This window comes from Adiantum capillus-veneris, chromosome 20 (genome assembly GCF_014529385.1).
Source record: "Adiantum capillus-veneris isolate H3 chromosome 20, ASM1452938v2, whole genome shotgun sequence".
Classification (NCBI taxonomy): Eukaryota; Viridiplantae; Streptophyta; class Polypodiopsida; order Polypodiales; family Pteridaceae; genus Adiantum; species Adiantum capillus-veneris.
In genome coordinates this window covers 133931605-133937635 of record NC_140950.1, presented here as the reverse complement: position 1 = coordinate 133937635, position 6031 = coordinate 133931605, and the positions used below count along the sequence as shown (strand labels likewise).

At 41.2% G+C, this 6031-nt stretch overlaps 1 pseudogene; it reads right to left on the bottom strand.

The window, feature by feature from the left end:
* Window positions 1-1673: 1673 nt before the first annotated feature.
* LOC147433277 (uncharacterized) lies at window positions 1674-2310 on the bottom strand (annotated as a pseudogene).
* Between the last annotated feature and the right edge of the window lie 3721 nt (window positions 2311-6031).

The window sequence follows — 6031 nt, the reverse complement described above, 5'->3', positions numbered from 1 at the left end:
CACGTGCGACAGATGCACACAACCCTTACAATCACCTTCAAAGAGAAGTAAAATGAGCAGCTACTCATGTTTAAACACTTTGAGAGGTATGTGAAGCTCATGAAATTTTGAGAGAAGTGGTATGGAGTAAAATGGAGAGGAGTAATTTCAATCACCTTCAAAGTGTAGGCCTTGTGAGATTTTCACGTGTTTGTCATCCAAGTCCTCCATGATGAGAATTTCGTACAGATAAGTTTCTTGGTTAGGAATCAAGATGTCCATAGATATTATGTAAAGATAAAACTTACAATGATAGTTACTAGATGCTATGGTAATTGCAAACAAACAAACAAACAAACAACGAGGGTGTGACCACTTTAAACACAAGATGACAACCTATCAATATACTACAAGAGCCACGTACATAAATTCCACTATACACGATACCAAGGGCAATTTTTCCCAAGTGGTTTTTCCCCTTTGAAAATCCAGGTTTCAGACCCTAATCTAGTGTACATACAATTTCCACTTTATTTCATTTTCCCATTTAATATCACCTCACTTCAAGTTGAGCCTCTAATGCCAATACCCATATTACACACCCATACCAAACAGAACCTTATGCCAACAGAAACCTAACACTCACCTCCGACAAGAGTCCTCAGGTGCCTGCCATACAAGCAGTGCACAAGGACATGCACTGAAATCGGATGGGGGGAGTGTTAACTGGCGGTTAACAAGTTTTCACCGATGTGTTTATGCAAAGACTTACTATTTATAGTATGTGATTGTGACATTGATGATGCGGATGTGTACCTAAGATGCTAATGAAGTGAAGATGCAGTGAAGAGAAGGATCCAATGCCATCCAGTCAACGTACGGTCAACATCGACGGTCACTTAACTTTTATGTAATTCTCGTCTATGACCGTAAGAGCGGATTGTAATTATTCCATTGGGCTCTATTAGAGTTCTAGCTTATAAACATTGTGCTAAATATGGAACCTAGGTAGCTTTGCTGACAGTGCAAGTGAGTCAGGTGCATTTGGGCACCCGACCATTTCTAAAAAGACCTAGAGTATATAGGTGAAAATGCACCAATGTGAACCTCACTTTTGAGGTCTTTTATGCATTTTGAGATAAGCTTGTGAAGAAGAAGGTGATAGCTATGGAGCTTCAAAGCATCCTACGCTCGTGTAATGACGGATCGGCGTCAATTAAGGGCTAAACTCTATTCTCTTCTCTCTCATCTTTGCATTGATGTTAGTTATACTCGATTATGTCATTGATTAGTCTCTAATTAGTGTCTTAATTGCTCTCTTGAATCAAGCTTTCCCTCTTCTTGAGCATGCTTACTTGTGTGTGTAGGCTTGTGTAGTGCGTGTGTCGCTTCACTACTCTTGATTATGCACTTGTATGCTTGATGGTTGAGTGGTTAGTGATTGATTAGCAAAGCATAGAGCAAGATTAGGCTTATGCGTTGAGAGATTGGACCAAACGGTAGAATGGTAGTGGCTTGCTTGTAGACTAGACCATAGAGGGGTGTCTAGGTCTTCTCACCTCTCTTTAGGCTTCCCTAATTGCATGAATTCCTCACTAATCTTCTCATTGACACACATACATGTGATGTATGTTCCTCCATGTCCTAGCCGGGTAGAAATCCATTGGATTTGACAATTATGTTGGTGGATAACGCTATGCTACGACGCCCCAACAATCTGCTACTCTTCTTTTTAGGACATCTATTGCTATTTGTTGCCTTCGAGCAATGTCTGCTGCTTGAGTAGCACTCTCATGTGCTTCCAGGTACAACTTCTCTTTTTGTTCCAAAGCCAGCTTTGCACTTTGTGAGACACTTGCTTGCAGATCATTGTGTGTCTTTTCTGTCTTATACATCTGCTCAAATTTGTCTCTTTCCTGACTCATTCTTTCCATCTAAGACTCCCTTCTTTTTAGGTCCTTGAGGTGTGCCATGTTTGTCTTTTCAAGCTCTTCTTTGGCCTTCTTTGGCTCCTCGGCTTCCTTGATTCTCTTTCAGGTCTCTTTCCTTGTTCTTTAAATCTGTTCCCATACTTGTGACGGCCAAGCTTAGGTTGGCGTTGTTGGACTGCTCCTGCTCCTCAAGCGCCATGGCCGTTCGCAAGTCTTCTTTTGCCATTTCTTTGGCTAACTGTCTGATCAGCACTGCTCTTGCTATGTTGGTGGTTGGTAGCTCAAACTGAGGTGGTAAGGAGGTGGTTTGTCTTGTCGTAGCCTCCGCTTCTTTCTTCTCCTCAATCTCCTCCTTGATTTCGTCTTTCCAACCCAATGTGAGTGGACTTACGTCTGTCATGACGATATCTTGGCCTTCTGATGTCTCGGCTTTCCTTTCTTTGCTTGCTTGTTGCAACACTGGCGTTGTGAGCGCGACTTCCTTCTTAAAATCCACCATTTCTTCATAATTTCTTGGATGTTCTTAAATTGCGTGTCCGTAGAAAGTGGTGCTTCTGCTGTAGATGCGGAGGGTGTATTCTCCGTCGCAAGGTTTTCTTGCTTGGTTTGCAAGCCTTCGGGAGGTACACCGACTCCCGTTACCTGTTTTTTTTTTTGTTGTTACCTCTTTAAGGTCAATCATCATCGGGTTTTCTTGCGTTTTTGGCAAGCCCTCAGAGTGCTCCGGTTGTGTTGAGGTCTCCGCCTTGTCCTTTACATCAAACGTGAAGAGCTCTATTTTTGCCTCTTTGGCTGCTTCTCCTTCTGCGGCGGCAGGCATCTTGGTTTTTAGTGCATCCAGGATAAAGTCTATCGCTTCTGTGGCTTCATCAAGTGAATATCGTGCCGCCATGAGGTCCCTTAGCGTTATGGTTGCCTGCTGCTCTTCCGCGAGTGGTCTAGGCAATACAAGTTCTGTTAAATGTAGCGTTTTTGGAAACCTCTCTTTCCTTCTTATTTGCCTTTAGAAGCTTTGGAGTTTCTAATTCGGTTAGGGGTTGGAGGGTGGGCTTTGGACTTGCGGGCCTCTACTCCATGGCTATGTCAGCCATGAGCTTTGCTGCTCTCTCCCTTGAAGTATTTGGTTCTAGAAAAATACGGAATGACTCTAAATTTTGTGGAAGACCTATATTATATATACCCCCCCCCCCCCCCCCCCCCCTTTTTTTAGAAACAATCACAATCTCTCTCAAACTTGACAAACTCAGACAAAAAATTCAAAAATATTAACTTAAATTCTATTGAGATTTCCATTTCATTTCTTTTAAAATGCACAAATATCTTTCTAACACATTGTATTGGTAAATTTTCTCCAATCATTCACCACGATGGACTAAGGATTTTTAATACAATCATGGGCTGCTCAAATGCAACAACTCATTAATCATGGACTGCTCAAATGCTACTCTTTGTAAGTCTTTTGTTGTTGAGAATGTTTTTGCTAGGAATTTGAAGAGAGATGGTTATTAAAGGAAGAGTAAACTATGATATTTGGAGAAATTGGACAAAAATTAGTAAAAGCTATTTCTAAGTTGGAGATTTATTTTGGGAATTTACACAAATTTTGGGGGTATTTTTCTATCCTTTCCTTCTTATTTCATCACTTTGGAAGAATAAGACAATAAAAAAGGGGTGCCTATGAGAAAACTAGAAATATTGCACCGCCATAGCCAAAGGCTGCTTTGTAGTGTTAACCTTTTTCAGAGAAGCTTCACACATCAAGCAAGTTGTGTTACTGTGAGCTCATTAATTTTTGGTCACTTTTCACAGGAGTAAAGCTGCCACCCTTGTCCTCCTTGTTCTCACCCATGACATCGTTGCCTCCTCAATCCTCCTCTGCCTTCTTAACCCAACTAAACCCAACTTTCAAATTGGATTAAGGAGGCTAGGTTTTAGGGGGTGAGGACAAGGAGTGTAGAGATGGTAGCTTTTTTCATGTGATGAAGAGGCTAAAGTTTTTGAATGCATCATAGCATAATTGTGCTTAACCCGTGAAACCCTCCATAGGCACCCAACCTCCCCCCCCCCCCCACCTCTCTCTATCTATCTATCTATACATGCATACATACATACACATATATATATATATATATATATATATATATATATATATATATATATATATATATATATATATATATGTATGTATGTATGTATGTATGTATGTATGTATATGCTTGCTCTTATCGAGTGTGACAAAGGAGGAGGGGGGGGGGGTGGGGGGGGGGGGGGGGGGGGGGGGGGGGGGGGTGTGGAAAGATTCTTGACCCATATACATAGCAATGACAAGAATCCCATCTTGTCTCAACCGACCTACACATTGCAGAGAGTCCGATTAAATAACACTTGCATGACTAACCCACTGTTACCACTCTCAAATCATCCATTGTCAATACTCATAAAAAAACCGAAGTCATATTGCATGACCCTTAACATCCCACCTTCCTAGGTGCATGCCACTTTTATCGCTAGCCCCCACCCTCTCAAGAGTGCTCCCAGCCCCCCTTGGGTTTTCGCTAAAGTTTTAGCAAGATTAAGTAGCTTACAAGGCCACTCTCTTTTCAACCTACCAAGCCTATGTGAGACAACGTGAAAGGAAAGTTGCTTTTGTACATCTTATTAAAATAAATCATTCATGGGTTGATCACACATCGAGAGTATTGGCAAGAGCATGTGTAAAACCTTGCATGTTTAAGAATTTTTGTCAGGACAATCCTAAAGACAAGGGGTCTAGCTGCGTGGCACAAGGCCTTATGGCTAGACTCTAAGAATATACATTTATAGAAAAGGATCCTATATATAGTGGTAAGGAAGGGATATATAAATAGATGGTTGGATGGTGAACCATATGCAAATGAACAACCTTCTGAAAAGGAAGATTAGTGTTAGGACAAGGGTACTAAGGGGATGGGGTCTACCACTCTCCAATTTTCCCACTTCACATATATGTTAGAGCACGATGAGTTTTGAAATTCTTTCCAAATTCTCCTAAAAGAACCCAAAAAGTACTCATTGCATTCACTTGCTACTCCCCTGCGTGTCTCCCTCTCGCCCCCCCGCCCTGCTTTGCGTTCCTGTTTTTTGAAGACACATATGAATGATGTATCTCTACCTCTTTTCTAGATACCTCTCTAAGATATCCTAGGGAGTTGGCCTTTGCCGTGTGGTCATGTATTTAAGGGGAGGACTTTAGAGGATTGGGTTGCATTATGAGTCTTTGTGGTGTTTATGATATGAGTGTCTTTTAAACATTATAGTCTAAACCCAAAGGGGAGGGTTATTGGGGATGGGCTTCAGCCTATGATGCTAGCCTTATGTCAGAGCCTCTACCCAAGGTATGAATCATGTGTCTATCAAGAATGCACATGAGTAGCCAGAGGTGTCATGGTTAGGTGTCAATCAAACCTTGGGAAGGTGGATCAATTCCTTTATGTTAGAGACTGATTTTTGGGCTTTATGTCAGCACTTCCCTCAGCCCTAAGCTCCCTAGTATCTCTATATGATGCTCTTGTAATCAGTCTTTTTAGTACTAATCAATCTAGTGTCTGTTAGCTAGATTTCCTCTCTCTCTCATGCATTGTGTAATTTTTGTGTGCTTAAGCATGATTATGTCTACACCATGAATGGGGCTTGGTCTTTCCTCCACATCCATTCTCCCAACAACACTAAGAGCTAAGATTAGCTACATAAACGTTCTAGAGATCAGTCAAGTTTTCAAACCTTAAGAAGAAAAGAATCTTAGAGATGTTCACAAAACCATAAAGCTCAATAGATTGGGAGGATTTAAGCACCATTAGTATACCCTATCAACAACTATGTGTTGTAATCTCAAGAGATTAGGAAGCTATAAGCACCATTAGTGCACCCTATAAAAAATTTTGTTGTAATCTAAAACTGGGAAGAGAACTTAGAAGAAAGGACCATTTATACCATTTGGTGTCATTGAATTTTTTTGCACCTAGGCTCTTGATAGAAGGTTTCTCACCAATGCGAGATACAATATCTATCTTGTCACAGTGATCCCTTGCCCAAGGCAAAGCCCGCAGTAACCTAACAGAGATCCTACCCCTTTATCTCCAAAG